At 40.7% G+C, this 25,244-nt stretch overlaps 1 protein-coding gene across 4 annotated transcripts in view; it reads left to right on the top strand.

Moving 5' to 3' along the window:
• Nucleotides 1–6,931: 6,931 nt before the first annotated feature.
• The window catches only part of IPCEF1 (interaction protein for cytohesin exchange factors 1), a 194,529-nt gene continuing 176,216 nt past the window's right edge, over nt 6,932–25,244 (top strand). For 3 of the 4 annotated variants that reach the window (XM_059401310.1, XM_059401313.1, XM_059401306.1), the window contains exon 1: nt 14,885–14,986. The gene's annotated coding sequence lies outside the window, so the exon portion shown is untranslated. Of the gene's footprint in view, nt 6,947–14,884; nt 14,987–25,244 lie in introns of those variants that run through there. The other variant, XM_059401308.1, reaches the window with a different exon arrangement.

The raw sequence follows: 25,244 nt of genomic DNA, 5'->3' as shown, positions 1-25,244 counted from the left end.
AAAGAGCTGACTGTCCAGTTCGGAGCCAAATGTGTACACGGACGGCCGCATGCTCTGCAGAGCCCGGTTCAAAGTGAAAACGTGGGCTCCTTGCTCACTGATGATGAAGAATTTCAAAAGGGTGACATCAGAACATTAAACCAAGCATGTGGGCCCTTCTAAGGACAGGGATTTGAGAAGGTACAAGTCATGTGTGCTTACAAACATCATATAATATGGTAAGTGTGATTTGTGGGCTGAATCTTGAAGGAAGGGCAGGAGTGACTTGGGTCGGAGCAGCCAAGGCAAGAGCAGCTCTTCTGCTATAACCCCTGTCCAATGACTGGAGGCTTCTCTTCTGCTATAACCCCTGTCCACTGACTGGAGGCTTCTTCCTTAGCTCTCCGGTTTCCCCTTCTTGGGGTTCTGGCCTTCCTTCCCTTTTTAAAAGATTTTGTTTATTTGAGAGAAAGAGAGAAGAGTAGCAGAAGAGGAAGACGATGTGGGACTCGATCCCGGGACCCTGGGATCATGACCTGAGCCGAAGGGAGACACTTAACTGACTGAGCCACCCAGGTGCCCCTCCTTCTCTGGATTTCTATATGCTGTCTTCATGCTCTTTGTCAATTTCAGACACTAACTACTGACCTCAGGGAGGAAGAGATGGTGGTGCAGCTTGCTGGATAGCCGCCTTGTCTCCATTCTCCCCCCATCACCATCAAACCTCTGTTTTTAGTGCTTCTGTCAGTTATTTGAGTGATTTTAAAAAAATTTTTATTTTTTAAAGATTTTATGTATTAATTGAACAGAGAGAGAGAAGGAGGGAGGGTGGGAGAACACAGGGGAAGAGCACAGAGGAAGAAGCAGGCTCCCCACTAAGCAGGGAGCCTAATGTGGGGCTCAGTCCCAGGACCCTGGGACATGACCTGAGCCAAAGGCAGATGCTTAACCCGCTGAGCCACCCAGGTGCCCCTCTACTCTCATTCTTAATTTATAATTTAGTTCAGAATCAGCCAACTCTTGCCTGTGGGCCAGATGTGTCTTGCTTCCTGTTTTTTGTGCAACCCGAAGTTATAGGATTGTCTTTTTACATTTTAAAATGGGTGAAGAAAAAAAATCAAAGGAAGAAGAATATTCTGGAACACAAGAAAATTATATGCAATTCAAATTCTAATAGTCCAAAATAAAATTTTATTGGAACATAGCCGTGTCCATTCATTTCTATATTGTATGAATGCTTTCACACTACAACAGCATAGTCGAATAGTTGGATTGTGACTATTTACTATTTAAATATTTACCCTCTGGCCCTTTTTGGAAAAAGTTTGCTGACTTCTGGTTTAGTTGGTTAGAATAAAAAACCCAAGTACTGTGACCCCGTGTGACCTACCATAACTATGGATGATCTGGCTTCTTTTACATTTCTGACCCTTCTCTTCAGTTCCAGCTGGATATACCACCTTACTCTTCCTCTAGTGAGAAGAGTCTCTGGAGGCCTCAGGACATTTGCACTTGCCATTCCCTCTCCCTGTCATGTCTTTCCTCAAGCATCAGCTGGCTCATTCATTTCCTTCAGACCATTCCTCAGCGGTCATCTTCTCTGTTAGTCCTTCCCTGGCTACCTCATCTCATCGTTAGTGGAATTTCTTTCCTTGACTCTCTGTATTTATCTTCCTTTTTATTTTCTACCTAAGCACTTAACTATTGAACACATCGTCACTTATCTTGCTTAGAGATCCTCCATCCTGATTGGAGCAGGGCAGAGTTTTCCCTATTGCTCATTGGCTGCTATACCCCCAGGTCCAGAACGGTGCCCCAACGTGTGTGCTGCGTGAGTGAATACGGAAGTCTAGGGTGAACTTGAGGTCCTGCAGAACCTCGCTCACTTGCCTTCTCTCAATGCTACGTAGAAGGTATCTGGAACCTTCAGTTCCTTGTGTCTGTGGAAGTGATTTGTTTTCTGTACTGAAGGAGATGCTAGTATTTTCTCTTTGTCTTTGGAATGCGGGACTTTTACAATACCTTGAAATTCTTCATCCTGAGCATTCAGTGAGAACTTTTAATCCAAATATTCATGGACTTCTATTAGGGGAAATCTTACGTTATTGCTTTGATGAGATCTGTGAATACTATTTCTTGAAAGACTTACTTGAATTTATCCCCTGAGCCTTCCATGATAATCCTTATTTGGCAATCATATTTATAATATCAAAATGTTCTTTCTTGTTCTCAGGCTTCTTATTTTTCTTAGCACCCTGTTCATTTTTATGGATACAAGATCTTCATGGCTTTCTAGGGAGACCCATTAGAAGGCCACTCCTCCCACTCTCCTACAACATTTCATGGTTACCCAACAGGGAGATGATGTCATACCCCAGCACATGCTGAGTGATGCTCTGGTAACCAGAATGTGGAGTTTCACTCTGGACTACTCATAGCCACATACCTTGTCAGTATTCTTTGCATAATTTCACTACTTTTAGAGATGAATCCTCCATGATATTGCTTGGGGTGGGGGGAAGTGACTGCCCACAGGCTGGTTTGTGTTTGCTCTGTGAAAGGGGGTGCTGATGGAGATGCTTGAAAGGAAAGTATGGACCGGGGTGGAGCTAGGTTCATACACACTTTCAATCAGTCTTCCTTTTTGTCAGCCCCATCATTCATTCATTCATTCATTCATTTTATTTTATTTTACTTTTTAAAGATTTTATTTATTTATTTCACAAAGATTGCAAGTCAGACAGAGATCACAAGTAGGGAGGGAGGCAGGCAGAGAGAGAGAGAGGGATACAGAGAGCAGAGAGCTGAGCAGAGAGCCTGATGTGGGGCTCGATCCCAGGACACTGGGATCATGACCTGAGCCGAAAGCAGAGGCTTTAACCCACTGAGCCACCCAGGTGCCCCTCATTCATTTATTTAAAATATATATATATTTATTTGAGTGAGTGCATCACAAGCTGGTGGGGGTGGGCTAGGGAAGGGCAGAAGGAAAGGAAGAAGAAGACCCCCCTCTGAGCAAGGAGCCCTATGTGGGACTCAATCCCAAGATCCTGGGATGACCTGAGCCAGAGGCAGCCACCTGGGTGCCCAGCCCCAACACTTAGATTTTCAGAGTTGTCTTGGATTTCTGAGTTCTGATCCTTTTGGGGATCCTGCTGCACAGATGGCCAGTTTCTCTACCACTCTGTGGAGGCTCTAGTTTCCTGCCCTCCTACACTTCATACCCCTCCTCTGTTCCTTCGTCTTCCAGAAGTCAAGCTCTAATGCTCTTTCTCCAATTTTTCCATTGTTATTTGGGGCTTATATATATATTTTATGCTCTTCCCATCCATTTAATGGAGTCTGGGGAGGGATGGAAAAGGGCAAGACGCATCTGTGATCTGCTGCTCTTGAACTGGAAGTCCAGCCACCTTGAGGATTATTCCTCTACTATCAATCAGGTGATCTGTGCTCGTGGAATTTAAGGGACTCCAATCCCAGCCCCATAGTTGTGAATGAGGTGCTCTTGGGGGGATGTCTTTGATGAGGACATCTAAAAGCCTGATAAGAAGCAAGTCCCTGCTACCGATGTCACTAAGTCCTTATGGTACCATCTCCGGCTGCCAACCACAGCAGAGCCCAGCAGGGACAAGTCGGAGCAGGAAGGAGACGAGGCAGCGTTTCCCAGAAACAGAGGTTCATGTGAACAAGAAGCCACTTGAGGGAACTTTCATTTCAGTCCCGGTCAGAGTGACAGCATCTTCTTGTCATCTTTTCACGCCTCCACAGATTCCATTCCATTTCTGTCTCCTTATGAAAGAAATATAAAGACATGGAGAGGAAGTCTGCAACCGGAGCCTGGAGTTGTTTATCAAAAGTTCTTTTGAAGAGTTTTCTTTTTTCAGACTATTTTCTATTCCCCAAAGGCCTTCACTTTCACCAAATAGTAACTTTATTATACGTCTTCACTTTCTCCGCTCCTCCAATGGCTCGCTCTTTCCTTCTTCCTCTCTGTGTCTTTTCTTTCTTTCTATTTCTTTCTTTCTTTGCTTCCTTCTTTCCTTCCTTCCTTTTCTTTTCTTAAAGATTTTATTTAACTATTTGTCAGAGAGAAAGAGAGAGAGAGCACAGCAGAGGGCACGGCAGGCGGAGAGAGAAGCAGGACTTGATCCCAGGACTCCAGGATCATGAACTGAGCTGAAGGCAGACACTTAACTGAGTCACCCAGGTGTCCTGGGATTATTTATTTTTAACATGGTTTTTAATTGACATTTGGTTTGTGAGGCACGGGGTATGTTGGGATGTAGGCTATGTTTAATCTGTAAATCCAAACACTTTGAAGAAGGAGAGACACAAAACATGACATACAGAGGATCTCAGTTGGCTTTTGAAAATGTTGCCAGTTAAACTGCAAATCTAGTGTTTCTGTCTGGAATGTCAGCTGTTATCTGTACATCATCAAATGAGGAAGATCTAGGGGCACCTGGGTGGCTCAGTGGGTTAAGCCGCTGACTTCAGCTCAGGTCATGATCAGGGTCCTGGGATCGAGCCCCGCATCGGGCTCCCTGCTCAGCGGGGAGCCTGCTTCTCTCTCTGCCTCTGCCTGCTTGTGATCTCTGTCTCTCTCTCTCTGTCAAATAAATAAATAAAACCTTAAAAAAAAAAACGAGGAAGATCTAAGGTCAATTGAATTATTTACTTCTCTATCCAGAATGACCTTTTCCTCCTTGCCCCAGTGGTGGCAGGCCAGGAAATAGCCCTTCTAATTGCTTACAAGGGAAGATGGAAGAAAGAGTATTCTTTTGTACCATGGGGGTTGTGGAGGCTGTAGCCAGCATTGAAGCCCTGCCTGGTCTTTCTTAGGAGGGATAAGATTATTTGAATGTCAAGAGAAGAGAAACAGGTGTTGAGAAGTTCGAATCTCATTGACATGGGTGCTTAAGGAGAATATATAAACCCACTGAAAAATCCCTGGTTTTGCCTGGAGGCTTCTCATGCTTGTGGTTAGGTGAAGAATTATTTTTTAGATTGAAATTGCAGACTCTAGACTAGTTTTGTAGTTTATTATAGGGTTTGCATCTATGTTAATTACTCTGTGTCTTGGAGATTGAATGATTAGGGTCATTGGATTTTCAGGTCTGAGCAGTATGATCTTGGTAATGAATACAGTGGGCTGTAGGATATTATAATGCCTGGATGCAAGTCTCAGATTTTCTTGTAGCGGTGTAATGATATTTATGGTTTTATCTTTAGAAGGGCTTTCTCTTTTGTTAACATTTGGCTAGACAGGGGCAACTTGAATTTGGGTAAAATTTTACATACTGTATCTAAACCTTCAAGATGCCCCCCTGTGATCCTTGCCCTGGGAGTGCACCCTGTGTGACCCTCTCCTCTTCTCATAAACCCAATGTGGCAAAAGGGATGGTCTATTACTTCTGAGACTAGGTTACAAAAATTGTGACTTCTGTCTTGCTAACGCTGTTCCTGTCAGGAGCTCAACAGAGCTGGGCAGGTTAGAATTGATGAGAGACTGAATAAAAGAACCAGCCACAACTGAGAGACTTAAGGCTTTTATCAATTACTGTGAGGGCATAAGCAAGAGTCTAAAGCTGAAGGAAGCACCAACTACCCTCACCCCCTGCCCCACAACCATTCCATTTGCCACTGGGGAATGGCACACTGGTGGAGTCAAGTGGAGGTAGTCTCAGTGTTGAGGAAGTCCTGAACAAAAGGCTCCAGTAGTGTTATGGACCCTAGCAGGTGTGCGGGTGTAGAGGGGGGAGGTGGCTAGGAAGTGCTGAGTAGTAGGAAAGGTATTTTCAAAGAGGCCTCAATAAAATCATCTGAAGAGGACCTTGTCCCAAGGTCTCAGATAATGCAGACTGATGTGGGAAATATGTTAGGGTTCAAAGCTGATGGCTTTGAAAGAATTCTTAAGACATCTTCGGTGCAAAAAGATGGTTTTACTAAATCATGGGGACAGGACCTGTGGGCAGAAGAGCTGCCCTGAGGTCATGAGAAGTGGCCCATTATATACTTTTAAGTTAAAAGGGGATTTGGGATAGCAAGTCTCTCAGGAATTTAGGAAGCAAGCTTTCCAGGACCTTGGAAGGTAGCTATTGTTGAGAAAAGGTCATTTAGAAAAGGTAGCTATTGTTGAGAAAAGGTCAAATAAAACCTTAGTCATGAGACCCTTCAGATGTATATTGGTGCGTCATATGTTTGGGGGATGATTGCCAACATTTATCTTGGTGGGTTTAGAGATAAAGGAAGTTTCCAAATAATTTTTACACTTTAGTGTAGACCTACAGGATCCTGGGGGTTGGGCTAAGATTGCCTTTTGCTCCTAGCAAAGTATTAAGGCGGAGGCAGTTGAGTTCCTAGAAAGACATCACTCTGCCTGTGTCACGGATTTGTCAGTGGGCTGTAGGTGGTAAGAAATTAGATTTTTCTTTTGTCTTGTTTCCCACATCAGACATCTGGGGCTGAGAATGTAAATATGAAAAGAGCATGATGGTCCAGGGGACCCCCAAGACCTTCACTGCAACTCCCCTCAGAGACTTCTGTGCACTTGCTGTCATGGAGTCCGGTATGGGGAGGGCAGCTTTCCCCACGAGGCCAGGCCGAGGGAAGCCTTTGTAAGCACCCATAGTCAGGCCTGAAGGGCCACATATAGGACTTTAACCAGGAATGAGAGCTGGGACGCGCGCGCTTTGTGTGCTCAGTGCCTTGGATTTGGGAATCGAGGAAGGGATCAATAACGATAAGAGGGAAGAACAAGAAAATTGAGGAAGTAGAGATGACACTTCCTCTTCTTTCAAAAGAGCCTGAGTCTCTGCTCAGCTTCTGATTGTGGTCCTGTGTAGACGGAGCCTCCAGAGCTGAGGCTGCATTGGGTGGAATCCTAGCCTTTGCTTCACTGGATTATGAGTTCTCTGCACTCAGGGATAACCAGCCAGCTCTTGGATTTACTCTCTTTTTCTTGCATGTAAGTAAAATCACTCCTTGGCTGAGGTATCAGATGTCGTTGCTTGGCTTATCAAGGTGGCAAAGCAACGGATACCCTAGCACTCTCTCTTTCAGAATAGTGATGAGTTTTAAAATGTGACTCTTGGGAGATGATACAATGTTGGCTCAGTTCTTCATGAACCTGCTTCTGGGAAGTCCAGTGTTAAAATTATTCTTTAATATCCTGGGAGAATGGTTGTGTACTCATTCTGCTTTTCCCCTTCCTGAACCGATGTTGTATTGACAGACACTTGGACTGCAGACCATGGGTTTGATTTAGAAAAGCTCAGTTTAACACTTGTTTGGGTCCTGAGGAATATGCCTGGAAACACTCTGTGGCCACCCTCTTTGGAGAAGCTGTGCTCTTTGTGGAAGGCAGGCAACTGGAGGGGATTTTACTCTTAGGGAAAAGTCACAGACTTGAAATCACACCTGTACATAAATGAGAGGTTAGGTAATGTTGGTCCTGAGGTTTTTACCAAATGCATATGAAGCATCTGGGTTTCTTCGTGTGCATGGGAAAGAAATGTAGTTGTAGGAGTCAGAGTTACGACCCGCCAAGGCATCTTTGACTGTAGCAGTGGATTTTCTTTTCTTCAGGGCCCATGTGTTCCTACCTACTGCCCTAGGCAGTGCACAGTCACATATAGAGTCTGATTCCTCTACCACTAATTATTTTACATAGAAAATAGGAACAGAAAGAATACGGGTTTCTTTCATGCAAGTGAGGAGGAAAGGGACTTCAGTGTATGTATTTGTCGAGGGACTCATTCTTTAATCGCTGTTCTAATTCTCTTCCTTTCTTTTCCTTGTATATCCAGTGTCTTTTCTGGGGAGGGTGTGTGTGTAAACTGTTGCAGGAAGCTGTATTAAGCAAATGCACATCAGCTAAGTCTGGAAATAGGAAGTTCTTTCCTGTGGTACTTTTCTGTGGCAATAAGAGATAAGAAATTACTTCATGACGATTGCCTGAGACTTTCCTTTTGACGCAGGTTTCCTTGAACAGCTCACTTCTGCTTTCCATCCAGCATGGAGGCTAGGCTATAGGAACTGGTAACGTCAACACAGGCTGACAATTTGCAAGTGTGTTTCACATGCAAACAGATGTGAAAATGAAGAAAATCCTAAACAACAAGCTCTCCATGTTGAAAAAAATTCACAAAAGGGCGGGGGGTTCCTATACACTGAGCGTTCAAAATAGTGTCTGTCGGGCGCCTGGGTGGCTCAGCGGGTTAAGCCGCTGCCTTCGGCTCAGGTCATGATCTCAGGGTCCTGGGATCGAGTCCCGCGTCAGGCTCTCTGCTCGGCGGGGAGTCTGCTTCCTCCTCTCTCTCTCTCTGCCTGCCTCTCTGCCTACTTGTGATCTCTCTCTGTCAGATAAATAAATAAAATCTTTAAAAAAAAAAAACAAAACAAAACAAAATAGTGTCTGTCACATCGTATGCTCTCTGTCGGTTTTTATCAAATGGATAAGTGATGGGGATTGTTCCTAAAGTGAGCGTGGTAAGATAGCCTTTGCTTTCTCTCTGTTACTCTGACACTTAAGGAAATGCTTGTTGGAAGTCGAAGTGAAAGAAGAGAAGAGGTGAATATAAAGGGGAGAAGAGAAGAAAGGGTACATAGACATGAGCTGGAAAGAAGTGGTAATGGAAGTAAAAGCCCTAAGGGTGGCAGTCTGGTCATGATGGACGTGGTGGAATAAAGTTGAAGCTGGTGGTGGAGGTGGTGGAGGTGATGGTGGAGGTTCTGGGGGGTATGGTGGCGGCGGTGGCGGTGATGGTGGTGATGGTGGTGGTAGACATGGCGGTAGAGTGGAGATGATTCTGGGAAAGCGATATAATATTTCTCCTGGCTAGGAGAAAACACAAACGTGGAGTCGGACCCATCTTTTCAAACTCTATGAGCTCTGGACCTGTAATATGGTAATTATAATACTGGGCTTTTGGGGTTGTGCGTGAAGGTCACATATCCGACTGCCCACGGTCTGCTCCTTTATGGGTCGTCACTAAATGGTGTTTGTCAATATATTTTCTTCACCTTTCAAATCATCACAGCCACTTTAAAAATTTAGTCACCAATTTATATTTTCTTCTTTATGCTTTTCAGTATTTTCTAAATTTCATAAATAAGCATGATTTTTTAAAAAAATTATGTATTAATAACAAATGTTATGAGCTTAGTTATCAGGATGGTTAAGCACATGACAGTAGATCTATATAAAGGAATACCATCAATCCACAGATGTTTATGGAAATATTGTCATTTACTAATGCTAAGTAAAAAACAGTAAAAGCACACCTGTTTCAACTATATAAAAATGTAGAGAAGCAAGATTGAGGTAAATATGCTAAAATGTTACTGTATGATTAGTGGTTTTATAGCTGTTAGTTAAAGTTGTCTTTGTACTTTTCTATTTTTTTCCCCAAGTTTTCCATTAGTTGAGTATATCTGGGCTACCTTAAAAATCTGAATACAGCAAAATAAATGTTGATTTAAAATAAATGAACAAAAATTTAACCCTCTTTTAATCTTTCACCAAAAATAAAACAAAAACAGCTTTTTAGCTGTAGCGTGCTAATGTTTGTGGTTCATTAAAATCTAAGTCATGACACAGTTGATGTTATTTAATGTTGTATGGAGATTCCTTCTGAGATTAAGACCGGTATGGAGTCATGTGGTCGCTCTAACATGAAAATAAACAAATAAGATCCCATGGGGGCCTGACTGGTCTCATTAGTGGCTAGAATCACATTTTTAAAAATGGGTTATTTTCTCTGCATGATTTATAACAGTCTCTAAACATGTATTTTTTTTTATTTTTTTTTTTTATTTTTTTTTTAAAGATTTTATTTATTTATTTGACAGAGAGAAATCACAAGTAGATGGAGAGGCAGGCAGAGAGAGAGAGAGAGAAGCAGGCTCTCCGCTGAGCAGAGAGCCCGATGCGGGACTCGATCCCAGGACTCTGAGATCATGACCTGAGCCGAAGGCAGCGGCTTAACCCACTGAGCCACCCAGGCGCCCTCTAAACATGTATTGAATGGCTTTCTAGCAAGTTCAACAGTCAATTCCATACCATAGTTCCATAGTTAATAGTTCTAATTTACACTTAGACTTGCCAGCATAAGAGTAATTACTGCTTTAGGGCATGTTGACTTATCTTTATCATCTTGGCATGCACAGGGAGAGATTGGAAAAACGTTTTTGTGAAGTCAAGAGATAATTCTTGTTGTTAGGATCCTGGCCATCTCATCTCACAGAGCCAGTGACAGCCTGTTACCCTGGAGGAGTCTCTGATCAGACTCTAGCCTGGAATCAGACACTCAGGCTCCTAGGTGTTGAGCAATTCTCCTTGGTCTCAAAAATGATCAGGTGAGAGATATTTGCCATAGAAAAAACTGAGGAACAAATGTGACCAAAGGACAGGCCTCCCAAACCAAATAGCCATTGAAATAGAAGTAGGGAAAAAGCAAAATTTAGCCAGTTTAAGCTCACCTCCAAATTACTAGACTGTGGGTAAGCCCTTTCAAAAATGTCTGAATATATTAGTGAGAGCGAGTTAAGATTAGAAGCAAAAGAATTAATCTAATAGACAAGAAACCTCCTGCCCAAACATCCCAGCATGGAATATAACTTGCACTAGAAATAGCACAGTAGCCTTTTGAATAGAGAGTCCGTAGCATTTTCGGGATACTGCATGTGAGGGGCACGGAATAAGGACTGGCGATATTACTGAACACCTGCTGTGTTCCAGGAACCATAAGCAGCACTTTTACTAGTACATGAAAAATTTCAGTCACTTCTTAAAACAATCCTGGGAAACAGGAGTTGTCCTCTCCATGAGCCCAAAGCCTAGAGAAGAAAAGTACCCTGTCTCACTCCCATGTGAGGCAAAGGCAGAGGCAGAGGCAAAGACAGGTTTCAAACCCAGATCTTGGAGTGTCTTCCCTGTGGCTTGACCACTGTGTCACAGGGCCCTAGGCTATTTTCATTCACATTAGAGATTTTCTTACATCAGCCAGCCGTCGGAAGCCAAAATTTGGGGCAGAAGCTGGGTTTGAGTAGAGGCATGGTCTACTTTGAAATCTCTTTTTTTTTTTTTTTTTTAAAGATTTTATTTATTTATTTGACAGAGAGAAATCACAAGTAGTCAGAGAGGCAGGCAGAGAGAGAGAGGGAAGCAGGCTCCCTGCTGAGCAGAGAGCCCGATGCGGGACTCTATCCCAGGACCCTGAGATCATGACCTGAGCCGAAGGCAGCGGCTTAACCCACTGAGCCACCCAGGCGCCCTACTTTGAAATCTCTTTAAGTGAAATTCCTTTCCATTTCCTGACCGAGAAGGTAGTGGAAAGGGCGACTTCTTTCTTCTTCAGGGAACTTCCCATGCCCCACAGGAAGGCAGGTATGGGTAGACTACTTTCTAGGCAGTCTGGTGCTAGTATGTAGGGACTGCCACTCAACCAGCGGGGAAGAAAGAGGCCCGGGGGACAGTAGCATTCATGGCTCTCTGGACCATCCCTGGGTAGTCCGAAACCCCCATCAAGGCAAACGACAGTTTCATCACTGCAAGCGCTCTCCTTGTGGCCCCTTTATATAACTTCTATATAATCTGAAAACATCCAGTTTTCATTTTTAGTGTTGATGGACCCATATTGATGGTGTTTTATATTAGGCTCTGTGTATCCATGGGAACAGCATAGTTCCAGAGGTTAGGAGACCTGGGCTGCCCGTGACATATAACAGTTGGGTGCTACCAAGAAAGGCATTTAACTTCTTTACACATAAGTCTTCTCTTCTAAAAAAAAAAAAAAAAATGTCTAACCAGTATGTTTTCTGGTGTGAAGGAAAGTAAAAACGTTATAAACCAACAGGGTCTTCTTTCTTCACTCCTGTTCCAGTTTCTTACCATGTAGAGACTCCTTTGGCATACAAGAGTTTTACTGACAGAAGAGGATTAAAGATAGTAGGGGATGTTATGGGCTGAATTGTGCCACCTTCTCCCCTAAAGACATGCTAAGCCCCAAGCTCCAGTACTTCAGAATGTGACTTTACTTGAAAATAAAGTAGTTGTGGATGCCATTAGTTGAATTGGATTAAGGTGAGCTCCTAATGGATGGGGCCCCTAATCCAGTATGACTGATGTCCTTATAGGAAGGCAGCCCTGTAGAGACACACAGACAGCTCAGGACAATAAAGACCGACATTGGTGTGTCATCGCTTCAAACCAATGATTGCCAAGGAACTGCCACCTGGCACCAGAAGTTTAGGAAAGGGCAAGGAAGGATTCTTCCTGAGGGTTTCAGAGGGAGCATGGCCCTGTCAACATCTTGATTTCCGACTTTTAATCTCCAGAACTGTGACAGCATAAATTCCTGTTGTTTTGAGCCACTCAGCTTATATTCTGTAGTATTTGTATGTATTATTTTGCTACGACAGCCCTAGGAAACATACAAGGGTAAAGAACAAAAGTCATTTTCAGTGCTAGTGATAAACTCATCCGCATTGTTGGCAAGCACTTCTAGGGACCAAATCCAGCATGACTCACTTCTCTGACTTTAACCTGTGGCATTGGGCCTCAAACAGTAGAGTCACTTCCTCTTTGGATGGGAATGAATAAAGACAGTACACAATGAAACACATTTACAAAATGAAAATCAGGCTATTGTAAAATCTATAAAAGGGCATCTTTTCATAAATTGAATCTAGCTAGAGATTCCAGATTATTGTACCAATGTGGTCATTTGCTAGATAGGGAACATTTGTGTCTACTTGGGAGGATATTTATTTCCTCAAGTTGTATGTTAGAGGAAAAATTTAAGTATTCTGACTTGGAAAATAATGCAGTGTGATGGTACTTTGGTCCAAATATGAAATCTAAAACTTAAAGCATATAGCAAATGGAAACTCCCCAATTAATATGCCATCAGATCATTAATCAATCTAAAATGGTTTGATCTATAATTATTGAGACCTTTGATACATAAAATTAATTTGGTACCTGCCTACTTATTTTTATTGTCATAAATCCTTGTTGGCAAGGATTTCAAGCATATTCTTGGGTTTCTCTGCAACATAAGAATCTCTTAAATCCCCTTTTCAATAGAGTTTAAATTACCCTAATTCTTATTACCATAATTACCTCTAGCAGAGCAACATTCTTCTAGCAGGAAAACATCATTGTATGAGCTAGTCATTTAATCTACACAAAATTAAAAATATATTTTTGATTCCTCTTTTTTTTTTTTAAAGGTTTTATTTATTTGGGAGAGAGAGAATGAGCAAGCATGTGTGGCCAGGGAGGGGTAGAGGGAGAGGGAGAGAGAATCTCCATCAGACTCTGCACAGAACCCAGAGCCTGATGGGGGGGTTCGATCTCATAACCCTGAGATCATCACCTGAGTTGAAACCAAGAGTTGGAGGCTTAACTGACTGTGCCTCCCAGGTGCCCCAAGTTTTTTTGTTTGTTTGTTCTGCTTCCCCTTTTAATTGGCCTATATTCAATTTTATTTAGACTTGTTACTCAGTTTATATAATCTCTTTCAAAATGCATGACAGAAATTTGTGAAATTCTATTTTAAATTTGAGCAGGGCAGTTCTTTTTTTCCCTTATAGTGAAGGAAAATTCTTTCTTAGGAGTCTTATGCTCTGAGCTCTAATGTCAGAAAGAAATAGAACATTTAACCATTTATGGGCAAACGTATGTATTGATACTGAACCTTGGTTTAAAATAGGAAAATACAGACATCTCAGAAAGGAGAGCAATGAAGTTGATTAAAAATATTTCCTGGGAAACTCAATTTAACATTGTTCATTCCTATAGAATGTAGCTCAGTGTCGCACGTCACAACTCACTTGGCTGAACTTATACTAAGTCATGTTTTAAGAAGGAAACTTTAATCTTTCCAAAAATTGAACTATCACCATGAAAACCATACTTTTTAGGCCACTTGTTTATGATTATTCTGTTGGGATACCTCAGAGCATAGCATAGTATTGGGGAAGTTTGCAATAATTTTTATAGTCTGATGACCATATATAGTAAATTAATTTCTTGAACTTTAAAAAAAAATATTTTATTTATTTATTTGATAGACAGAGACCACATGTAGGCAGAGAGGCAGGAAGAGAGAGGAGGAAGCAGGCTCTCTGATGAGCAGAGAACCAGATGCGGGCTCAATCCCAGGATCAGAGCCGGCCGAAGGCAGAGATTTTAACCCACTGAGCCACCCAGGTGCCCCTCTTGAACATTTTTGAAAATTCTGTTCTTTTAGCAAATTAATGGTTGCAACAAGAACATTTTACTAATTCACTTAAAGTGCAGGTCAGTTATAACAACCTTGTTTTTTCTACCTGTTGAACACTTGAAGCAAGTTTTGCTAAAAGCCTTGTTTTCTGGTTCTTTGTGGACCATAAACCCCAAACTCTCTTGCCATTTTCACAAAAAAGAGAAGGCACATAATTGGTCTCACTAGTGAGTATGAATGTTAATCATGTAATGTGATAGGAGACCCTTTTTGAATATTCAACATTCACCACATGCATATCAAATAACTAATATTTTCCAGGTGTTTCATTGCAGAGAACGAACAAGATTACATTTTAAGTTCCCTTATATGAATTAACTATCTTTTCTTGGTTAGATTTAGGTACAGCCAGCTGTCAAAGAGAAGGATCTGAACTTGAACTCTCTTGGTCAAATGTGGCCCAAGTTTTCCAGCTAGAACTAGATTTCATGCTGGAATGCAAGCTACCAAGGTTTTCTGCAGCCGGATTTTCAGCTTGATTAATCAAGTAGAGCTGCTTTTGCGTAGGTAATGGGGACTTGAGAGGGAATTGTCAAGCAAGGTTTGAGCTAGGCACAAGAGCACCATTTAGTTTTATTTTGTGAACACTCGGAAACATTCCACAGTTATGTACAAATCGTTGCCTTGAGAGGAACGCCAGACCGCAAACTATTCTGAGCCGGGAAGCCAGCAAGCTAGTATGAGGAAAGAGACACCAGAACATTTATCAAAGCTGAGTAAGTGAGCAGAGCAAGTAGGCCTTGGGGATTCCCTCTGAGGCGACTTTGCTTTCAAGTTTTGGTATTCTTCCTAACAGCAGGATTCTAGACATGGGATATGGTCATTTCTATTTTGCATTAAATACTTACTCCTGTGTGCTTTACGTTGGGAGCAAATTAGCAAGAGCTTCCCCTCTCAATCCTGGATGTGGTTGGGCATTAAGTATCTCTGTTTATACCTCATGGGCTCATGTTTCTTAACCATTGCTCTCTCCACTTGGGTCAAGTTTGGGGCGCTTCTCTGTACTCATCCTCCTGGATTCATCGTCTTTCAGGATTGGTAACATAGTCCAATTCTCACTTCTGTAGGGCTCAGGACTCAGGATTTTCTACCACTTCTACCTTAATGCCCTATCCTCTCTCTTTCTTTCTCTGATTTCTCCCTAAGTCTCTCTGTCAATCATAGCCTCTGATCTGATTTACATTTTGGTTCTCTGTCTTGCTGTCTGTAGAGTTTCTCTCTTGGGAAGTTCCCTGACCTCAATTCTTGTACAACTGTTGTTTCACAGAATGATTGGAAAACCCATCTTTCCAGTTTTGATCTAACTGGTTTCCCGTTCAGTTTCCTCTTGCTAGCAGGGTTGTGGATACACGCTGACATTGATGGTCATGCTTCAAACCGAATTATTACCCAGCATTCTCTGGATATTCTCCTTAGACTTTTCTGAGAATTCATGAAGAGTTGTTAAAAAAAAAAAAATGAACTTGGTGAGGTATAGTTTTTTTTTTTTTTTTCTTTAAAAGCCATTAGGGGGGCGCCTGGGTGGCTCAGTGGGTTAATAAGCCTCTGCCTTCGGCTCAGGTCATGATCCCAGGGTCCTAGGATCGAGCCCTGCATCAGGCTCTCTGCTCAGCAGGGAGCCTGCTTCCTCCTCTCTCTCTCTCTGCCTGCCTCTCTGCCTACTTGTGATCTCTCTCTGTCAAATAAATAAATAAATAAATCTTTAAAAAATAAATAAATAAATAAATAAATAAATAAATAAAAGCCATTAGGTTCTCGTCTTCCCTCATTTAGGGGTTAATAGCATGTTTCTCCAGTCATACTGTATTATGCGTTGATATTGTGTGCTTGTGCCTGTCCCTGGGTCAAGTTAGGTTTGGTGTCTGATACTTCTCTTCCTGGCCAACTGGTCCCCCAAGTAAGAAAAACTTTCCTCTCTTTCCATGCCTGTTCTCCCCAATCAGTAGTCCCCAGGTAAACTTGGTTGTGGCCAAGTATCTTTTCTTCCTCTTGCCCAGTTTCTGTACTTTCTTTTCATGATTATTTAGGTACCTTGGACTAATTTCTCTGTTGAGCTCTACCCCTTGCTTGGCTCTTCAGCTTGTGCTGAGTCTCCTGGTGCAAAGGAGAAATTCTGTGATTCTTTGGCTTACTTGAATGTTTTATATGCCATTTAGCTGTCTTTTTATTATGCAGATATTTCCATTGAAAATCTGCTCTATTCTCTTGAAGAGCCTAGAGAAATGTCACATATTGATATTTCGGGATCTGTATTTTAGGATTAGGCAAGTAGGAAGCTGCTTTCTCAAAAATAGTTATCTAAATTTTGTGTTTGCTTTTGTTTTTGTTCTATTCTATCATAGGGAGACCTCCTACTAAATCCTAAATGCTTGTTCACATGGAAGCTCTGAGCTGTGACTGCTTCACAATCTACTGAGTGTGTGTGTTTATTTTCTTATATTGATACAAAGACTTTGTACTGTCTGTACGTGGGGCAGACAGTAACACATCCATTGAGGAAACTTAGGCTCAGAATGGTTCAGTGTTGTGTCTAAGCCATACTGTTAGTGAATGACTGAGCTGAGTCTTGAACTCCAGTTGGCTGTCTCTTACAGGAGGTTTTTTCCCTTTGGAGAATTCTATTGCGTAGCTTTTATCAATAAGTTGTCTCTACTGATTTAACATCAAGGTGAAGTCTGAGTTCAAGCCTAATCATCTTCTGCCCCTCACTGTCTCCTAGCTGGGGCTATCCCATCAAGCATGTGTTCTCAGCCTTACACTTGTCTGGGTTGGGAGGCCCCTACTCATTTGTCTCATAAGCTTGATGTTAATGCTTACTGCATGGAATCAGACGCCAAACACACTTTAGCTAGGAGGGAATTTAGACTCTGTTTACTCTAACACTGCCACCTTATGGGTAGGGAACTGAGGCCCAAATAGATTCTGTGATTTCCCAAATGTGTACAGCCTTTTGGAAGTGAGGCTCGGTTCACTGCCTAGATTTCCTGAGTCCTAGATGTTCTTCACTGTGAAATCTGGGTTAACATGAACCCATTCTTGGAAGAGAAAGGTCTTTAAGTTGTTATGAGTTAGTAACACCAATGTGAGAATTAGCCATTCAGATTCTTCCAAGTCAGCACTAAGTCAGATTGCCAAACCAGCTGGCCTGCATGTGGAGCCTTGAGCTGATAAATCCTGATCCAGATCCCCTAAATATTAACGGCTGAATAGAAGGGCTACATCATTTATTTTTTAAGGGTTTTTCAACTCTTCTCATTTAAAATGTCTTTTGGGTGCCTGGGTGGCTCAGTGAGTTAAGCTGCTGCCTCCGGCTCAGGCCGTGATCTCAGGGTGCTGAGATCGAGTCCTGCATCAGACTCTCTGCTCAGCAGTGAGCCTGCTTCCCTCTGTCTCTCTTTGCCTGCCTCTCTGTCTACTTGTGGTCTCTCTCTGTGTAATAAATAAATAAAATCTTAAAAAAAATAAAATATTTTTCTAGATAGTGAGATATTGTTCTTTGAGTAGGAAGATGGTAGATTTACTTTATTTCATCCTTCTACTCTTCTTAAACTCTTTCTTTGTCAAGGCTTTGCATGCACAAGTTGTCCAGGTTGAGGGCATGGTCTGTGACAGAGGAAAAATTGAAATGAATTGGCCGTGTGAGGATGTAGCCCATGACTTTAGTTTCAGCAACACTCTGAAGACCATCAGGAAATGAAGCCCATCTAGTTTTGCTGTCCTTGGATAAAATACAGACCTGTGTTTGCACAGGTAGGAGTTAATGCTGGCTTTTCCATTACAGCAAGTTTCTTCCAAGTCTCCCTAACCACCATCCCCTTGTCCCCATGAAGCCTGCTTCAGAGTCAGCTGAGTATCCAGAATTTGCATTTTGAAGGCTTCCCAATTACACATCTCTTTACTGACAGCTTTTCCAGATCCTGTAATGCACCCTTACAACAGAGAACCCTACTCAGGCTCCCTTTCTCTCTTGTATCTTCCTCATTGACAGCTCCTTTTAGTCTCAGAAAGTATTTTTGATGACTTTCTATCTGGTAGTTTCTCTGTGATTTGGAGGTCTGCATAAGATGGAGGTGGAGAAGGACACTCTTAATTGGCGTAGCAGAGATGGGAATTCAAGCAGAACCTCTACAAAATGCTTGAGTCTTTGAAGGAGAGAATCTCTTCAAACTTTTTCAAGATATTTAAATCCGAAAATTTTCATTTTTATTTACTTTTAAAGATTTCTTTACTTATTTGAGAGAGAGAGGGAGAGTGGGGTGGGGGTAGGGGCAGAGGGAGAGGGAGAATCTCAAGCAGACTCTCTACTGAATGAGGAACCCCATGCAGGGTTAGATCTCACCACCCTGAAATCATGACCTGAGCCAAAATCAAGAGCTAGAGCTTAACTGACTGAGCCACCCAGGTTTCCCAGAAAGATTTTAAATACATATCCCAAACAACCAATTTTAGTTTCTTGATTTATTAAGTTTAGACTCTCAGGTAAGTATTTGTTATTCACAGGCTTTCATCAGAAGTTGCATTTGCTTCTAAAAGTTATCCATAGGCCAATGTCTTGCAGGGTATGTAGTAGGAAAATGTCATGGTCCCTGATTTCTTAGTTGCATTTGTCTAAATGTGAATTAACGAAATTGTAGCAGAATATTCTTGATGGGAACTGTGTCATTTCCATATGGAAATAAGATTCCTTTATTAAGGTTCATCTTTAGCTAATAGACTAGAAAATGCTGAGTCAAACTTTAGGACTAAGCAAGGCTGTTTTTGCCCCAGGAAGTATTGGAAGCAATGTGTAGTGATAAAAGTTAAGAGGTAATCATCACGTAGAAGAGGTAATCATCATGTAGAATTCTGGTTCCATGTCTGAACATACTCGTGAGGGGCCATGTCAGAGAAAATTCTTGGGCTGGTTTTAGAGTCGCAACCAGTAGAACTTTCTTGGGCCAAGGGTTAGTTGAAGGAGAGGCTATGCTTTTAAAAGTACTGTTGGTATTCTGTTAAAAGGAAGGTTGTTTCCCATCCTATTTTGTTTTGAGAGAGTGGTGTGAATTGGATCTCTTTTATCCCATACTTAAAAAAAAATGGATTCTGCCTTTGTTGTTATTGGTTATTGTTGTGTTGTATCAGGCAAGATTATCCCTATGAGGAAGTATTCTATTCTGGTAGGCAATATGGGATTTCAGTTATTCCCACCCCACACATACTTAGTCTTTTCATTTTCTTCTTGCCCGGGGAACAAGAGCATGCTCCTTGCAACAGAGGTATGTTGTGCAGGTGGAGGTTTCGGGTTAGCTAGGAGCTAATAAGAAATTTTAACAGCATGGAGTTCCAGATTGGGGCCAGAAAGTGCTCTGGAGTTTGCTGAGAGGAAAACAAGGATTGAAAACTGAAACTGGTCCTGATTTGACCTGAGACTATATGTTCCCCTGATGTCAAGAGATCTCTTAATTAACATAGAGTTGTCAAGAAATCTATAGTTTTCTTCATTTGCTTCCTCAGCCTTTGGAGACTTTGGACCATAACAAAAGCTGGTGTGGGACTGTTTAACGGTCAAATAGGTAGAGATTCAGGTAAGAAATACCCCATTTTCTTTTTTGCATGAGCAATCTAGGAAATCGTGTGAATAGTTAAAAATGTTATTCTTAGTCATTTTACAAGGAGGTAACTTCAAACTTTTTCCTATTTCCCAGAAAAATTAGAACGTAAACCAATACCTTTTTGCACAGTTTGGTATCGAAGATTGTTTCTTTTTGTAGTCTGCTAAGATTTATGCTTAGTAGCCTTGAAAAGAGATTCAAAATATTTTTCCTGGGTATTTATAATAAGCCAATCAGTGTTTTAGGCTGAATATCACTCCGTATCATGTTAGTCAATCATAAAGCATATTTTGGAATTCCCTAACCAGATTATTATTTACTTCACTGTGTTTTGAATCATTCAACAGCATTGAAGGCTTAAGTTGCTTCATTTTTCTAAGGTGAAATCAAGAATCTAGCATAATAAAGTGGCATGGGAACCTCAGATATCATCTGGCATCAACTCATATTTTAGACAGAAGAACCTGAGACTGGACAACATGGGAGTCTTCAGTGAGGTCACAGTGCTAACTGGTGGCAGAGGGAAGAGAGGAAGAAAGAGAGGCTCCCAGGTTAGGCAAACTTCTTCACGAAGGATTTTGTGTAGGGCCACTGATAAGCTTGTTTCAAGAATTCTCTGCCTTTAGTGCCTGTAGTTCTTGGTCACGCTGCTTCAAAGAATGAAGAGGTGGACAGGATGAAGAGTGGTGGGCAGCAGAGGAAGGCTTATTGAGCAATAGCACAAAGCTCCCAGAGAGGGAGGGAGGCCCGAGAGGGTTGCCCCAGGAGTTTCCAAGTTCTAGGATTTTTATGAGTGCTTTTGCGGAACTATCTTAAGCAATCAGGGTGTGCTGAGTCATGCCAATCAGGGCTCTGGTCACGTATCTGTCTACCTCTTTGGTTAATGTCTACGTGCTGATGGTCTTTTTGGGCTGACATCTGGGGACTTCTGTCTTAATTGCCCCTTACTTGTGATAAGGATGAATACCTTGTGGTTAATTGTCTTATTTTAGAACGTTTTGCAGAAGTCACTTCTGGAAAGCCTGCAAAGCAGAATGTTGATGTGGTCTGTCAAAGCTGTAAAACAGGGTGTCAGTGCTGTTTGAACTTGACTGTCTTGACTCCATACCTTCCTGTTGGGGACTCTGGCCTTGACTACCTGACTGTCCAACTCACTCATAAGATGCTGCCATGCCTTGTAAATCTCCAATGTAGAGAAAAATTTTAATTGTGGGTATTTTTTTTAAAGATTTACTATCCATTTTTAGAAAGAGAGAGAGAGAAAGAAAGAGTGAGTAGGGGGAGGGGCAGAGGGAGAGAATCTTTCAAGCAGACTCCTCACTGAGTGAGGAGCTCAAAATGGGTCTCAATCCCACCACCAGTGAGTTCATGACCTGAGCTGAAACCATGAGTTGGAGGCTTAACCACTGAACCACCCAGGCACCCATAATTGTAGGGGAATTTAATAATCAGCTTTCCCCAATTTATTGGGCAAGGAACACCTTCCTGGCAGAACTGAGCAAGCCTAGGGCTCATTAACCATACTTTAGAAATACTGTTTTTTACCTTACTCCACCCTTCAACCAAAATATGCTTTTTTTGTTTTTGTTTTTGTTTTGCAAGTTAAACAATCATAACAGCTGTAATTTCACACTTTGTTGGCCCCATTCTTCTATATCTAGGGGAAAAGATATGGGAATGCAATGGAAATGAGAACAGTAAGTGACTCTGGAATTGTTTTTTGTTCTGAATCTTCAGGACTTGAATTAGATTTAAATCCTAAAAAATGAATTTACTGGTAAGAGAAGGAGAAGCTTCTTAATTCTCTCAATAGGTAAACCATAAAACAAAGGCAGAGAATCAGCAATGTTTTGTTGCAAGGAGAACAAAATTATTAAATGATATGAATACATATGGAGGCATGTAGGATGAACCTTGTCTTGCTTCTTCTAACTCAGCAAAGCCCATCCAAATTATGATTATGACAGCTGTGTCAGTTAGAAACTATAGCAACTACTTTATATGAAACTAAGTATATTTACTTAAATTAAGAAAAGGGAAGAAACATTCATGAAGTTTCAGTCAAAATTACGGAACAGAATTCATTAGAAACTTTTATTATCCTCTCCCCAGGAGCATGTTAGCGCTCTGAGGACAGAGAGTCACGTTTGTTGCTCACTATCTGTATTCCCTGTGCTTAAAAGAGTGATTGGCACAGAGCCGATGTAGATATTTGTTGAATAAAATAGTTTATTTTATTAACTAGTCATTCTTTATTGATAAGGTAATGCAGACATTCATTTAAAAATTTAAACATTATGAAAGAACACAGGATAAAAAGTTATGTTTACTCTTCCAGACTATGTTTACTTCCAGACTCCCATCATAGAAGAAACCATGGTAACCCATTTGCATAATGTTTTTCTAGAATGTTCTATGCATATCTAAACATATATACATGTATATATACACATATACATTTATATATATGGTTGTTTTTAAATAGGTAGAGGCACACTATATAGATTGTTTTAATGTTGATTTTATTCAATTAAATATCTAACTGACATAGATTTTAAGAATTGCTTCCAATAAATGAAAAATTATATAGCATTGACATTTTGTTTTTCATTTCTTCATGATTTCATATGTTATAAACGATTTGTGTTTCTTTTCTATGAATTGCTTCTAAGTTCTTTGTCAATTTTTCTATTGATTTAATGGTCTTTTATAACTGACTTGTAAGAGGTCTTTATATATGAAGGAAATGAGCTCATTGTTGTATGTGTTGAAATATTTTTCCCAGTTGATCATTTGTCTTTTGACTTTTTATGGTATTTTTTTTTCTGTGCAGAAAAAAACCATTTTTTATGTAGTCATATTCACTAATCATTTTGGAATTTGGGTTTTGTGTATTGCTTAGGAAAGCTTTCTAATCTCCAAAAGGAAATAAATTCTCCCAATTTGCTTCTAATAGTTTTATTATTTTATATACTCAAATCTTTGACTCACCTCAAATTGAATTTGATAAAAGTTGGCTTTATTAGATGTTTTCCAAATGGCTCATCAGTTGATTAAGCCATATTGCTAAATTTTAATGTATTTAAGCATTCATTTAAAAAAATTAACTTTGTTATTAAGGAAAATTCCAAACTTATAAAAGTAAATAGTGAAGAGTGAGGAATATGACCCGACAGGCAAGATTTTGACATTTTTGACTTTATCTGAAGACTGGAAACCTTCATTTCTTTCAGTTTAACAACTTCAGCTGTGTAGGTTGGAATAACAAGGGTGTGTTATTTAAAACTGACTCCTCACATCACTCCCAATAAGTAAAACAAACAACCATTTCCACAAAGGAAAACTTAAAAGTTTCTGTAATTTTTAAATGCTGTAACAGTGATGATCACAGGGAGCAAAATACCAAACAATATAATTCCATTTCCATCCTTATTATCTTTCTATTACTCTTCACTTCATGATCTTGGAGGTACCTCCAATCATATGGAAAAATCTGACTCATGAAGAACAACATCAACAGAATTCATTTTGTTAATTTCCTTAAAGTCTAAGTGGATTTATGAAGAACAGCTAATGCTTGGATGACAGTACATGTTGGTGTATTTCATTATTTTGTATTTCTGACACTATTTTTTATTTTTATCTTAAATATTTTTCAACATGTACCTTGTTAGGTTTGGTGAATGGAAGGCACAGCTAGTGTTAAAATGTGCTGCATTAAAATATAATCATTGCCAGAGAATGAGAAGATAAGCCACAGATTTGGAAAAATATTTGCAAAGGCATATCTGATAAAGGACTGCTATCCAAAATACACAAGGAATTCTTAAAACTCAACAAAAAAAGAAAACAAACAACATGATTAAAAAATGGGCAAAACAGAGGTGCCTGGGTGGCTCAAACCTTTGGCTTTGGTTGTGATCTCAGGGTCCTGGGATGGAGCCCCGCTTCAGGCTCTCTGCTCAGTGGGGAGCCTGCACCCCACCTCTCTCTGCCTGCCTCTCTGTCTACTCATGATAGATCTCTCTGTCTAAAAAATAAATAAAATCTTTAAAAAAATGGGCAAAATATTTGCACAGAGACCTCACCAAAGATACAGAACAAGTACACATATGAAAGATGCTCAACATCTCACCTTGTTAGTGAAATGCAAATTAGAACAACCTATTAGAATGGCCCAAATCTAGAACACTGACAGCACCGTATGCCAGAGGGGATGTAGGGCAACAGGAACTCCCATACATTGATGATGGGATTGAAAAAGAGCACAGTTATTTTGAAAGACATTTCAGTGGTTTCTTACAGAACAAAATCTGTCCTTGCCATACTATCTTTCAATTGCACTCCCTTATAATTACCCAAAGGAGCTGAAAACTTATTAGCTGCACAATAGATGTTTATAGTTATTTGGCAGCATAGTTGCCAAAACTTGGAAGGAACAAAGATTTCCTTAAGAGAGGAATGGATAAACAAACTGGCACATCCAGACCATGGAATATTATGAGGTGTTAAACAGAAATGAGTTATAAACCCATGAAAAAACATGGAGGACATTTAATGAATCTTCTAAGTGAAAGAAGCCAATTTGAATGGCCTAGAACTGTATCACATCCTGGAAAAAGAAAAATTATGGAGACAGTAAAACACACAGAGGTTGATGGATTGAGGGGAGGGAGAGGATATTTAGGGCACTGAAAATATTCTGTATGTTACTATTCTAGTAGATACACAACATTACTGATTTTTCAAAACCCATACAATGTACAATACTGAGAGTTACCTGTCATGTGAAATGTGGACTTTGGATGATAACGAGGTGTCAATGTAGGTTCATCAATGGTAACAAATGTATCACTGGTGGCAGGAAAGTCTCATGGTAAGGTGAGTTTTCTAATTTTTTCTGGCAGTTTTTTATCAGTTTTTGCTACATTTATTTTGAAATTCTGTTATTAGATGTATAAACGTCTTGCATTTTTAGACCTTTTTAAAATTAACATATAAAGTATTATTTGCCCCAGGGGTGTAGGTCTGTGAATCATCAGGCTTACACATTTCACAGCACTAACCATAGCATATACCCTCCCCAATTTCCATAACCCAAGCACTCTCTCCCTACCTCTCTACCCCCTAGCAACCCTCAGTTTGTTTTGTGAGATTAAGAGTCTCTTATAGTTTGTCTTCCTCCCAATCCCATCTTGTTTTGTTTTTTCCACCCCTACCTGCCACGGCCCCCTGCCCTGCCTCTCAAATTCCTCATATCAGAGATGCCATATGTTAATTGTCTTTCTCTGATTAACTTATTTCGCTTAGTATTAATACCCTCTAGTTCCATCCATGTCACTGCAAATGGAAAGATTTAGGTTTTTTTTTTTTTTTTTTTTTT

Source organism: Mustela nigripes, chromosome 5 (assembly GCF_022355385.1).
Source record: "Mustela nigripes isolate SB6536 chromosome 5, MUSNIG.SB6536, whole genome shotgun sequence".
NCBI classification, from domain to species: domain Eukaryota; kingdom Metazoa; phylum Chordata; class Mammalia; order Carnivora; family Mustelidae; genus Mustela; species Mustela nigripes.
Note: the sequence above shows the minus strand (reverse complement) of the source record. Positions and strands in the feature narration are given on the sequence as shown.